Here is a 15,462-nt window from a genome sequence, read left to right on the forward strand (position 1 = left end):
CATACACCGAATATTATACGACGAATTGAACGAAGTTTGAGTCATATAGAGTAAGTACATTTAAATGACAACGAAGTGCACGGGATCAGCTTGTATATATAAAAATAAATGTTTGTGTGTAGATTAGACCTTCAGGAAGAAGATATAGGGTATAATAAATTCTAGTTTAACAACCTATCGGTTTTTAAAATTTTTTTTTTCCAAAATGTGTATTTTAGGGTGTTTTATAAGAATGAAAAAAAAAGCCCGGACAAACTTCGTGTTGAAGTTATTGATGAAAAACTTCAACGCGCATTTTGTTTAAATAATATACTTAGAATTACGATACATACCACACGCGTCATTTTTTTAGTTTCATTTTCACAGTTTTACATTTTTATTGACCTTGTTACCTACTTGAGGTGATTTTGCATAGCAAGTCGAGGGATATTTTCGATTTGCAGAGCGGAGTGCCGCAACACGCGCATAGGCATTTGCATTTTCTCACAATTTGGAGCAGAAAAAATTTCACCACACCGGTAAATATTTTAATACTTTCACGTGGCCAAAACCTTCAATATATTATTATCTCATCGAGATTTAGTACGTAACAAAGAAATTGTTAGTCAATGCTCTTTATGCGTCCTAGTGGATTCCACGCTCACTGCAGCATGTTCAGTGGGGCCACTATTATAAAACCGTACTCTTTAATGCGATAAACAAGAAACGACATTTTACTGTGTAAACAGAATAATTTTATTAGATCATAATTTAATGAAAAATGTTTAAACAATTTATGTTGAGTCATTTACAATTTTGATAATATTTATGCCGAAAAAATGAGATACAGTGTACAACTGAAGTCGTAGAAAACAATAAATATAATTAATTGAAGTAAAAAAAAAAAAAGGCATCGGAGAAGACGAGGCGATGTGTGGGGGGTACGTGATGACGAGTGGGTGGTGATGCAGATAATAATGATGGCCACTGGTCACCTCTAAACAGTTCTCACGGCCGGTCCTGCGGGGCGGACGAGAGTCGCGGGCGCGTTTGCTCTGGACGCGAAGACGACCATGGCAGTGGACGAAGTTTGGCCTCGACGGCTGCGAGAGCGACGACGACAGTTGACGACGAGTGGCCAGTGCGCGATGTAGTGCGTTTGACGGTACTGCAGCTGGCGCTGAAGACGACTGTTGTGACGGCGACGACGGTGACCGATGCTCGGAGCGAGCGACGAAGACTATAATATCGGCTGGCGAGATCAGACCACTGGGCGAAAAAGGGAGAGAATCTGAGGACAGCTTCGCAACGCGTCGCTGTCCTGATACAGTCCGTGGTTTTCGCCCTGGCATTGCGCACCGCCAAACACTGAAACGTTTCGTTCCCTCGAGCCCGGTGCTGCTGACTTCCGTGTTCCTGGCCATCCTGTAATCATAGTCATCCGTCACTCGTCCGCCGTGAGCTCTGCGGTCTCCGTGGCCGCCGTCACGAGTCGTCTTCGCGCAGCACTGCAGCAGTCGTCACTGGCACCGTCGGAGCGGTGTCGATGTCCGCGCCGGTACCGCTAGCCTCCGTCGTCGTGTCGTCGTCGCTTTCGGACCGAAGCAGCCGCGCGCACGCCGCGCCGTCAGAGGGTCTCGCGTGTCCTCGGTGACCTCGAGTGCGCGACGTCCGCGATCCCGTCGCGCTGCCGCCGGTGGCCGGAGAACGTGTAGTGGTGACTTACCGCCGATCACCCTAAAAGTGCACTGTCACGTACCTATATATACCTCGACCCCACGTCATCGCCTCACCCTGTCTGTTGCCCTCAGCCAGGGGGGAACTCTCGGACGGTTTCACTTCGGGAAACAACAGCAGCATACGCGTACGGCCCTCTTGACACCTCTCCACGCAGCGGACGCGATCCTTGACGCCGACCGTCTGCGCGGAGCTGCGCGTGTTACTAGCGTTGCCCCCGGGTCCAGCCAGCCGATCAAGTCCCCAAAGCTGTTCTTGACCTCAGCTCCCCTGGCCGGTGTGACGAACTCCGCCTCGTCACTTGGCGCTTGCACTGCCGCCGCCTGCATCATCGCTGGTACAGCGACCACGCCGTCTTTGATCCCGTCAACCGGTCCAGTACTGGAATCGTCGTCCAGTTGAAGAAGGGTTTCCGACGTGTCGCCGCCCGCGAACTGAGTCGCATAAAACAGAAGACCCGCCAGATCATCGATGGTCGGTTCCTCATCAATGTCGTCGAATCGTCTTAGATTTTCTTCCATCAGCTCATAATCGATGTTGTTTATGATTTTTTCTAAGACGTCCATGATGATTTCGTGGGTCGCTTCGTTTTTTTGTGATTTAGCCATTTTATCAGGTAAATTATTGTCAGCGTGTAGGTATATAGTCAGAATTGCAAATGAGACGATTCCGAATTTCGTCATAGGCCGTCGCCGATAATTTAAAACAAACGTCGTTTATTAGTAGCCAGCGAGTAAACCATATCTCATTATTATTAATCGACCTGCGGCGTCGGCTTGATTTCGGGCCCGTTTTTTTTGTTTCCAAACACCATTATTTGTATTATATTATTGATATACCAATACTGTACTTACGCTATAACGCAGAAGTGTACTATAATTGTATTATAATATTTTAACGACGATTTATTTATCGATTAACGTGTATTGAGATTTTACAATTATGTGTGTTTTTGTGTACATGCGTATCAGTTACACGGCGTTTAATGGTAAAAAAAATATTTTGTTCTTCAACATTGGGAATTATTTCTAATCACAAATTGGGTCTATAGTTAATAGGTATGGTAGGTACCTTTTGAAGGGTGACATTAAAAGTTATTTTGGTTAGGAAAAACGACAAAAAATTTGGGAAAAACATTTTGTTATCTTCTATATATTATATTATGTTATACATTTCAATTCATTTCATATCATTATAGTAATTTTAAATTTTAAATTTATTTTTCCTTTAAATTAAGATAAATACACTATCACTTTTTTTCAATTGAATAACGAGACGTCATATATATATATATATATATACATATTATATTAACTTAATTATTTTTTTAATTTTTAATAATTTTATGTAATTCACCATGTCCCCGTGAATGCCATGATGCGTCCATGTCCTGTTTATTTATGTGACTTATTAAAAATATTATACATATAATCATTATATAGGTATATAATATATTTTAACTTCATTATTTTCTGTTATATGTATCTAATGGAAAAATTCATTCATTAACTTATTATCTACTTTAGCAATGTCGTAGCGATTCAAATTTATACGTCTGTTGTTGTCTGTTGTCTAATAATTTCTTATTTTTTCAATATTCAGGTTGCAACTATTATTGATTGTAAGTATAGGTGTGTCATTTGTTATGACAAATGGTGTGTAACATATTATATTATATTATAATTTATAAGGCTTGTAAAGTAAATGGTAAAATACTAAATTATAATTATGGACATTTTTTTTTTTGATAAAGGTAGACAAACTTATGAGGCAAGGTGGGCGCCTGCCATGGGCGCAAAATATCGAGTAGAAATGGGGCGCAAAATTTGATATCATTAAATTTGAATTTGAAAAAAAATATTTTAATATATTAATATTTGTTATTAAATGCAAGTTGATTAATACTGTGTTATAAATTTAACATTTAAATGTATATACCAAGTTAAACTTCAAATTTACTATTGATTATTGAAATTAATTTTCATTCACAACGATCGACGATAACTGGTACCTACCGAATTATATCATTAAGTACTACATTTTATTTATAACAATGTATATATTTTTACACGTATACAAGCCGCAGGAAATATCAATGTGTTTCCTCTGGCCGATAATAATAAAAATAGAGCGACTGTAATATGTGTATATGTGCACATGTGTACATGACTACACATCAATCATCGAAGAATTTGCTTCCAAAAGACCCAGAAAAGTTAAATTTTGTTTAATAAATATGTTGTAATAAATTCTATTTAATTTAAAGTATTATTTGTATTATTTTATTTAAATTTTTTATACGATTCTTGTTTATGTGGTACTATTTTTAAGAATTTTTTATAAAAGTCATATCAAAGCAGGTAACACAAATCAATTAACTTCGTTATTATTATCTTTATTTTCAATTTGAAATATTCTTAAAATGTTGTTATTTTAATTATTAAAATAATAAACTTAACTCTTAAGCTTTAAAGTAAACGTTGATTATGCTTATAAGTAAATAAGTTAAATTAAATTTTTTTTTTTTTTTGGGGGGTGGGCGCAAATTTTTATTTTGCCAAGAGCGCCGCTATGTGTTTGGCCCGGCTCTGGGAATTTCGTATTCTACATCTTAAAATCTCGCATTTAATAATAAAATTTTTAGGAATTTCCAACTCAAAATAGTTTTCATATTTTCGTGATTTTTACGTATTTCCTCAAGATTTTAACTTTACATGGTTATAAAAAAAAATGTGATTATGGATTTTTAATATTTTTCAAATGCCACTGTAAAATATATTGGGAGCCTAGTATTTAATTTTAATTTCATAAAAAAAAAAACTAATCAAAATTGGAAACTAAAATTATCTGTAAACGGTTCAAAAGAAATCAAAATATTTTGAAAGTTTTATTATGTATAGTAATTGCGAATATAAACAACCACTAAAAATGTCATGTATGTATAGTCATTTGTTTTAGAATTACACCAAAAACCAAAATCATTTAGGTATGTCGATTAATTAGGTATGTCAATAAACGATTTTGCGTAAAAATTCCGGTTATTCCTTAAGTTTTATGTTGTTTTTACCGGCGCATTTTAAAACCATTGGGTATTTTGACCCCATAAAGTACCAACTAGATTCACTCTCCTATCAGAAAAAATACTATTGAAGAAAATCCAAGTATTTTTACTAACCTAAAAAAATTTTATTTCATTTTTCAATTTTTAGATTCTGAGCGAAGCGATGAATGTATTGATTTTACAATGATGTGTGTTTTTTTTTATTTTTTTATTTTTTTTTTAATTTTAAATTTTTTTAAATTTTTATTTTTATTTTTGTGTCTGCATTACCTTTTAGGACAGTAAAAGTGCTTGGATTTTCTTCAATAGTAACTTTTCTGATAGGAAAGTGAATCTAGTTGGTACTTTGGGGGGTCAAAAGTAAAAATAAGTAGTCTTCCCAGTAGTTTTCACAAGCGATGTGAAAAACAAAAGAAAAATTAAGGAAAAACGGGAATTTTTACGCAAAATCTGTTTTCGAGAAAATCGATTTTGGTTTTCGGTGTAACTCTAAAACAAATGACCGTAGGGACATGACATTTTGACTGAATGTTTATATTAGCATTTTCTATACACCAAAAAATTTACAAAATATTTTGACTCTTTTTGAGCTGTTTACGGCCATTGTCAGTTTTCAATTTTTTTAGTTTTTTTTTTTATAAATATCAATAAAATTGTATCTGTTGAGTAAAAAAGCTTGACAATTTAATAGAAGGCTCCTAGGTTATTGTTTCAAAGGCAGATGAAAAAAATTAAAAATCCTTAGTCACAGTTTTTATTTATAAGCATTTAAAGTTCAAATTTTGACAAAATACGGAAAAATCACGAAAATAGCAAATTATTTTGAGTTGAGAATTCATAAAAATTTTTCTTTTTAAATCTAAGATTTGAAAATGTAATATAAGATTACTCATAAGTTTGTCTACCTTTATCAAAAAAAAAATGTCTAGAAGAAACTTAAATTAAATTTTTATGAGCGTCTGAAATTTATATTTTTACAACATTTGATATTTACTCGATTTCTCATGTAACAATTTTTTTATTTTATTGTAATTAAAAAACGAATGACTGTAGATACTTGAAAATTTAATTGAATGTTTATATTAGCATTTTCTATACATCATAAAATGTTGAAAATATTTTGACTCTTTTTGAGCTGTTTACGGACATTGTCAGTTTTCAATTTTTTTAGTTTTTTTTTCTATAAATATCAATAAATTTTTATTTTTTGGGTAAAAAAGCGTGAAAATTTAATATAAGGCTCCTGATATATCGTTCTATTAGCAGTTGAAAAATATTAAAAATACATAGGCACAATTTTTTTTATAAGCATTTAAAGTTCAAATGTTTACATAAATATTAGGTTAATGATTACTCTTTACTGGATGCCCTGTATATATTTTCTGCAGGTTCATCATTCAACTATTACCTATGTACAAAGTTCTTCAAGTAAACGCACTATAATATGCACTATTGGTTAGGTCGTATAGTTTTTTAGTACCTTTGTCCTGTGCTCAGTTTTTCTAGGAGTTCATGACTCTCTTTTTTATGTAAATATATATGTACAGGACGCCCAATAAAAAAATTATCAAACGCTAAACAAATATACAGAAATACTTATAATTTAAATATAACTACTTTAAGTTTTTAATTTGAAATATTTGGTTAGTGTTTGCTTTTTACTGGACATATATCTTTTGTAGGTTAAATTGTATACGTGGTTCTTCAAGTCAACGCACCACTATTTGTCAAGTCGTATAGTTTATTCAGTATCCTGCACTTGGTACCTATGTGGTTCAGAGCACGATTTAGCTAAGACTTACATTTTTAAGTGTGTATAATAATATATATTTGTACAGAACGCTCAATAAAGAGATGGCCAAACTTTAAATAAATATATAACTTTCATTTAAACTTTTCTTTCAAATTGTCAATTTTCAAATATTTGGTTAACGTTTGCTTTGCTCTTTACTGGACGCCCTGTACATATGTTTAGTAGGTCTCACGTACCTATACGTGGTTCTACATGTAACCATACTACCACAAATCACAATATATTATGCACTTGGTAAAGTCGAAAGTGGAATATAATATGTATACATTATTGATACATTACTTCCTGTATAACATTTGTAAACGACATTGTGTTGACACATTAGGCTTATTATATCTTGTAATTTTTTTTAAAATTTTATTTCAATAAATTTCAGTGGAGCTCCATCTAGCCCGTCTAGCAGATCCAGTTGCCGTACGCGCAGAGTGATTGAAAGTCCTTCGGGCCGGGCTTCCGGTAAATGATTTAATCATACTGATGTTTCAATTTACATACGAGTAAATCTTTGTGTTTTTTTTTGTCTTTGGTACTGCGTAAACGACTATTGTCAATTATTGTCATTATCGGACTTTGTGAAAATGGGCCTACGAATTGGACGGTCGTCTTAAGTAAAGCAAATTGTATAAATGAATCATTATAGTTTCGAGTACTTACTAAATGTCAACAGTGTATTTTAATTATCAAAAACTTACATAACAATTAAGTTGATGGAAATAAACAAAATATTATTACTAAATAAATGCCAGTTCAATCTTTTCATACCAACCCATGTATAGGGCGAATGCCGAATAGTAATTATGTAAGTCGGCGACCAGCGTCTCAACGTCTCAGTAGTCAGCTAGTGTACGTATCTCAAAAAGTATTGGGTAGTACCTAGTACAGTAAGTTGTATTAATTTTTGCCGAAATATTGCATTTGAAAACGTTATCATGTGTATAAAATATAAAAATATAATAAAATACGTTAAATGTACGCATGAATAATATTTTTAAATTACAAAATTGTTTACAATACTTATTGTCATAACTCATAAGTAATAACTAATTTACATGTGTGTGTTTGAGTTATCGTAGACGGCAATAAATAATTTTTTGATTTTACAAAATTTCAATGCAACGTACATGTATAAGCTTAATAAGTGTACCTATTTATTTTTAAGGAGCAAAAGTTAGCTAATAAATGTAGAATTTCAAAGTTAGTGTAATATATCGATTTTATATTAATATTATTCTACCTATTATTCTGTTGAAATAAATAAAAATTCAAATACACTATTAATACGAAAAAAAGAAACAATATTTTAACCACATAATTTTTATTTTTTTTTGAGCCGAAAGAAGTTTTACATAAAATTGTCTGAATTAATGATGACATATTATATAAAAAAAAACTTATTGCTGGTGAGCAAAGGATAAGTAGTTTGACGCAAAATGATCTGAATTAATGTTAATATATAAACAAAAAAAATTTATGTTTGTTGAGCCGAAAGATAAGGTTTGACGCAAAATGGTCAGAAAATTTAACAATTTTGAACATGAAAAAAAATGATTATATAAAAAAAAAAAAAAAACACCAGACAAGACACAAAAGCGGGGGGATTGATACGTGATGGCGAGGTGCGTGCAGATGCAAAGGCCACTGGTCACCTCCATACGTTTTCGCGGCCGGTCCCTAAGGCGGACGAGTGTGATCGCTGGCGCGTTTGCTCGCGGGTGACGACCATCGTGACGGCGGGTTGGACCCGACTGCGAAGGCCGCGGGAGCGACATTGGACGACGATTGACGGCGAGCGGCTAGTGCGCGATGTCATGCGCATCGACGATGCGCAGGTGCTGAAGACGACTGTTGTGACGGCGACGACGGAGACACCAAAGCAATAAGCAAGCGAAGACAGCTATTTGGGGCTGTGGAATCAGCGGCGACCGGAGGCAGGGCCAGGCCGGCGGAATTACCACTGGACGAAAAGGGGAGAGAATCGGCAGACCACAGCGCAACGCACCGCGGTCCTGATCCTCTCCGTGATTTTCGTCCTGGGGTCCCGTCGGCTCAGTGTGTTAATTACAGTCTTAGATCATATACAATATGATCTGAGATTACAATATACTCTTACTCGAGGAAAAAATAATACCTAATAACTCTCAGCAAAAATGTATAGATAGCAAATTGTAATTAATAAATAAAAAGACAATGAATTACTTAAAATATTACGATTTTATGAATTAGTAAAGAAAAAGTGACATATTATGTAAAAAGTTTTTCCTTTAAATTATAATAGAATAAATAGGCTTGGATGTATATCAAATGGCATGTACATTCAATATTTAAAATAAAGAAAAATTGATTGATATACATCATATTATTTACAATTAATAAGTGTCCATATAGCTGGTAGGTTTACATAATTTTTTATCGTTATTTAAAAAATATACAGCATATACACGTGTAAAATATCAGCAACTATAAACGATAATATCACAATCTATGTTGACTTTTTTGAAAACTTGAATACTTTGTCTGTAAATTCTGCACACCCGACGCAAGTCCAAAGTCGTAAAATTATCGTACGGGTGATCGACTCGTACTCATACAAACCGATTGGTCATCGTCATGCACCCAAATCCGCCTCCACCAGCAGCAGTTGAACTCGATCGCGTGCCTTCGTTCAGACCAAATCGTCCACCTTCTTGAGCTGGTCCCATATGGCGGCAAACGTCTTGCCCTTGATCTCGGAAGCCACATGACTATGGACGTGAGGCAGAATAGCGGCGATATCAGATAGTTGCGGTACATGCCACCGTCGTCGGCCAGCACAGTGTAAATCTTGAAGGCCAGGAACATCGTGACGGCGAGCGTGATAGTGTTGACCACGTAAGCTGGGTGTATCCAGGTACATGTCGGCCGCGCACACGTACACTAGGGTTAGCCACTTGGAATGCACTTGATGAAAACTGCAGGTTCTTCACAATGTCGGTTATTCTAAAAAAAAAATATTATAATAATTTAAAACTGTTTTTTTTTTTTTTTATCAGGAAAAACTAACTTGGCCATCCGGTAAATTTGATGGTGTCCACCTCAACCTATCTGGGTGCAATGTGAACTTGTTTTAATTCAATTTTCTTCTTTATGTGAGAATCTACAACATTCCAGTCTACATATATTGTCATTTCTTTATAGATTTCCACAACCATGTGCAGAGATTGGAAAGTGTCTATAATATCTTGTCTCATTAAACCTAAAATAAAGTTGTTATTAATGTTATGATTGTCTCAGAAAATTCTTATTAAAAAGTTTAAAATTAAATGTTTTTAAATTACCAGTTTCACTGCTAACATCATTGATACATATGTCATGAAAAACGAGCGACTAGCTCAAAAATGATGCGACACCTCGATTCGTATGAGAATTTTGCAAAAAATACAACTTGAGTATTTATTGTTACATTTAAGATAATGTTCTAAAAATAATAGTTGAATAAATCCAGATTTTAAAGATAGAAAAAATCTTCATAAGGTCATCACAAGGGCCCCCAAAAAAATATTGCCCAGGGCCCAAAAATACGTAGTGCCGTCACTGTTTTTAGACAATTATTAACGTTAATTACAGATGTAGTTTTAAATATATTTTTACCTATACTAATCAGCAGCTTGTTGTAATCGCCTATTTGTTAAATTTAGTTTATAATATATAACATATAATTTGTATAATCACGGATTTCATAATACGTAGGTTATTGAAAAAAATTGGACCAATACATAGATAAGAAGATTAAGTGGCGTACTACATTTGTTTAAAACTGATATAATGATGTTTACATTTTGATTACATTTTTTAATTCTTACAATACTTGATTAAAAACTTTAAGTCATTTAAACTGTATAAACGTAAACAAAAATTTTGGTAAATTGAATACTGTTTATTTAGGAATAGACTTTTGTAAAGGAAACTAAATATTGATATCACTAAATTTAAAACAAAATCCGCGTTAATTGATTACTTATATACTTACTTTAAATCTAAACAATGTTGGTTTTTAAATAACATTCACTTTTGTTACAATGTTATGTTCATATAAAATATATTAGTATTCTATTTTGTTTTTTAAATTGTTAATCAGTATAAACTATAGTTTTTACAATATTATTATTATTAAATATATGCTCTATGTCGTAAATAAAAATTGATATTATACTGTGTTGGCTATTATCTAAAGAAACATTGTATTTTATGTGTAATACTGTGCTGGGCGCTGGCTATAAATATTATTATTATTATTATTATTATTATTATAGGAAACTGGTGAATATATTGTTTATTTTTGGATGACGATAAACACTTTGTAAAAGTTTAATCGAATAAAATTAGTTTATTAATTGTATTGTAATATATGTAGACAGTGAATTGTTTTAAGAATTGTATCGAATACGTTTTTAAGTTTTTTAACTTTGGTTTTTATATTATAGTGTTTAAATAAAATTTAAGTAAAGTAAAGTAACGTTCTCAATAAATTTGATTTTTTCCACGACTTAAAATAGCTGCCGACAAAGAACTCAGCGCGCTAAGTTTCACGCGTGAAGTCAACCAATATTAAGATGTAGCTGCAGATGGTCGAAGTTATGCTAAAGGTATGGTTGTAGTTAAATTCTATTTTATTTGAGTTAATATTACTTTACGTAGTAAAAATTAGTTATAGAACGATAAGTGCACTTAGGATTGATTCGATAATCTAGATTTATTAAAAACCGGTTTTTAGTGAAATAATTCACCGGTGGAAGCCCCGGCGAGTCGTTATATTATGTTTAAAATGTTTACGAGATTAATTTTTTTTCAAAACCCAAATCCTAAGACCACCTATGGTTTACTGTAATAAATATTAGAACTCATAAGCATTACTAAAAAAAAAAATTATTTAAATACACTTCAAAACGTTCAATAAAAATAACTATTTTACCAAGCGAAACTGTGCACCTAAATAAATACACAGTACATAAATAATACCGTCTAAAAAAAGTATATATAATTTATACATAGGTACTAGACACTTTTTATTGGGTTGGAAACACAATGAAATTAAAAAAAAAAAGTGTGAAATCGAATACTACTCAAGCATCCATATCCACGGAGTGGGTACACTATAAATAATAATAAAATATGATTTTTAATGTACCGTTATTATTATTATTTTAGGTTAAATATTATTTCTACAAATAACAGATAAACTAGGTATATTATTTTTTAAGCACATTTGAAGTGGTTTAACAAATATTAAGATTTACTTAACGACTTTTAATCGTGACCAAAGACGTTTTAATTTTATTTGAAAAAGCATTAAATAGGTTTTAACAATGTTATTGATAATTTCAAATGTACTTTTCTAATCAACATAAATAAAAATCGTTTAATTATTATTTGTCTCACACGTGTGTGTAAAAATAATACGTTGGCTCCATTGTAGAATGTTATAATGGTCATAAACAAAATACATATTGAGCAAAAATGTTTATGATAAGATAAAAAATTTCAAACCAGAACAGTGCCGTCTATAATTGATCATAGGTATCTACTTTTCGTATTTTTGTGTTTAGAATAATAGATATTTATTTTCAAAACAAGAAAATATCCTCATAAATTAATTTTAGTATTATAATAAAAATAACATACATTCCTATACTTATATGAAAATAAAATAAAAATTAGATAATCAGTTATTTATTCATTAATTGTTTCTACTTATATGAGAGCGAATAATGCCAAAAGCGAAAGAAAAATTAACATACTTCTAAAAGTCCGATTTCAATTTTTAAAACTAATTTAAATTCAATAACTTCTTTTCGATATTTTGTAAAGTTTTCGTAGTAGGTACAGTTCAAAATTAATTTACTTAATTTCTCAAAATTAACTTGTACTTTAAAGGCTCAAGAGGTAAAAAAAATGAAAATCCATTAATAAAATCCACATTAAATATTATATAATAAACATAACATACATTCTTACTTATATTTCACCACCACTTATGTAAATTTGAAAACATTTTTCTTGTATTTTTTTTTTTTTTAATTTTACAGAACTTTAGGTGGGTTACGTATCTACTATCAAACAAATATTCAAAGATATCAAAGGCGAGCAAAAGTCCGAAGCTGTGTCGTCTTCTGTGTCCTTCAGTCAAACCTAATCGGACATTGAACGATAGTGTGCGGAGATCGCTCTACGTAACAGGTAAGACGAAGCTGAATACTATTACAACCAGACATTAGTTTGGCCACTTTGGCCACTATCGCGGGCCAAACGGAAACTGGGATTCTGACCGCTTCGACCACATCAACCTCCGTAGTTCAGAGTCTATGGTCCGTCCGACAAAGGATCTGACAGGCTTTCCGCCGAGCGGTATCCGACCGCTGTCCACTGGGTGCGAGGCAATCGTGTACACCATTGTAAGCCGGGTACACGACTATATGGCGAACCAGGTCATACGTTACGTGGTGCACCACCAGGTTAACCATGCGGGTGCCAATAGGTACACCGTGTCAAACAGAGGTAACCGGGATACACTTCGCGGTGCACAGGCTTGGTGTATACCTCGGTAGCACGGTTTTGCCGCCACAACGTGCGAGTCGATCAGTACCGTCACCGCTAGGTGATAATTCGGTTACCGACCGGTATCTGATCGCTATCCACTATAAGTGCGAGGCAACCGTGTACACCATTTGTATATACCGGGGTACATGACTAGGGCAAACCAGGTTATGCGTTGCGTGTTGCACTACCACGTTGACATTGTGAACGCCCCAATAGGTACACCGAGTTAAACATAGGTTCACCAGGGTAGCATACCTTGGTAGCACGATTATACCGCCCTGGTGCGATTCGCTCGGTACCGTCGCCGTCTGGTGATAATTCGGTGTGTATAGTCCGTCTGAAACGTCGTCATATGCGAGCCAATAGACTACTGGCACGCGTTGATGCGCTTGTATGTCAAGAATTACAGTCTCCGCCGCGGTGGTCAAAGTGGCTGTTATACTAATTATAGTCCGCTTCGTCTTAGGTCCGCCGAAAAGATATAAGGATTCTCATTTCAAACCAACGACTCAACAACATATGTGGTGAAGTAACAAACGACACCAGCTGTTTGTACAAATTGGTGAGTACCTTAGTATCTTATATAATATTATGTTTTGTAAATGTTTGCGAAAAGTCTCGAGTCGTATGTGTAACGATACGTCCTTAAACTGTAGGCATACGTACTTTACAAGAATATAATCATTTAAATAACATCAATGTGTAGTAAGAAGAAAATACGCGGTAAGGGAAGGTAAGGATATTATGTGAAATGAGTATATATTAAACACGATATTATAAAGATGATGAGTATTGTACAATGAATATGCGGGGTTGACGACCTGCTCCAACGGGCAAAGGAACGCGTCTGATGAGACCAGTTGCCTGTGTCCTTCGGAGCAAAAAAGGTTCAATAACCCCCGCTACGACAATGTGTTTTAGTAGGTCTATTTGTATTAGTAAGAGGGATTGTGTGTATGTATGGATGTGTATGTATATTTATACGTATTTGGAAATCGTGTAAAATTACGTTATTATATTGCTCGTTCATCCACGTAAGATCTCTCTGCTACTGTGCTATACCTACCTAATTATATTTATATTATCTACATTATTATAATATTTGTCAAATCACTTACCTCGTGCGTAGGTAGTGATGATTGCCTTCCGCGATTGGATTGTATTTCTTCGGGGTGGTGTTTGACGATCGATATCACTTTGACTTATATTTGCTAGGTATGTACCGCGTGATTTCAATTTATACCAGTGAGCTAAGGGGATATTATTTTATTTGTTGAAATACATCAGTGATTGGCTGTTTGTCTTAATATAATATAATTCAGAAAAAAAAAATAAATTTAGAAATAAAATTTATAATTCACATTCACTACGTGTGTTTACATGCTACGACGACATATTTTTTAAAATTTTCCAAAGTGAATGTCAAACTATTCAATTTTTTTTCGCATACCTATTGTTGTACCATAGGATTGTATTCATAAAAATAAAATTTATATTTGACAAAAAAAACCAAGTTTTATGGAATATTCTATAAGACATGCATTTTTTGCATTCTTATAATCAAAATATGCAATAATATTCATTTTATTAAATATAATATGCATTAATATACATACATTTCATCCAAAATATGCAAAAACATGCAAAATAAAAATAACTCCATTTATCTCATCCTGAGGTGATTCTTGGACATAACTGACAAAATCAATAATCACAAATCACAAAAAAACATGCTGCTGTATATAAATTGGGTATATATGCAAACGAAATATATAAGTAAAAATCATCGGAATATGTTATGTCATTGTAACCACATTTATATATAAACTAGCTGACCCGGCAAACGTTGTTTTGCCTAAGAGTTTTTTTTCAAATTAAGAGGACCCGGTGAACTTAACGCCTTCAAATAAACTCTAGAGTGATAATAAAATTCAAGAATTCCATGTAAATGAATTGTTACAGAAATCATTTGAGTGCATTTTGATAAACAATGTTTTTCGTTTTGTTTTCTGGTGCAAAAATAAACAACGAAGACGGTTTGCCAACACGCGAACTGGCAACGTACAGCTGCACGTGCGAAAAACATGGAAATTCCAAATTGATCCCACAGACTTCCAACGATTGGCCTTGCGATTTATTGACTTTCATCGCAGAAGCCAATCGAACGGGAAACTGAATCCACTTAAACTGAAATGGAAGATCTGTTGGAATGATCGGAATTCGTGGGATAAGGACTTCCTCTCTTTTGAAATTGCCCTTGATGATCGTTGATTGTATTACATTGTTCATTAGTTTCTTG

Source organism: Metopolophium dirhodum, chromosome 2 (assembly GCF_019925205.1).
Source record: "Metopolophium dirhodum isolate CAU chromosome 2, ASM1992520v1, whole genome shotgun sequence".
NCBI classification, from domain to species: domain Eukaryota; kingdom Metazoa; phylum Arthropoda; class Insecta; order Hemiptera; family Aphididae; genus Metopolophium; species Metopolophium dirhodum.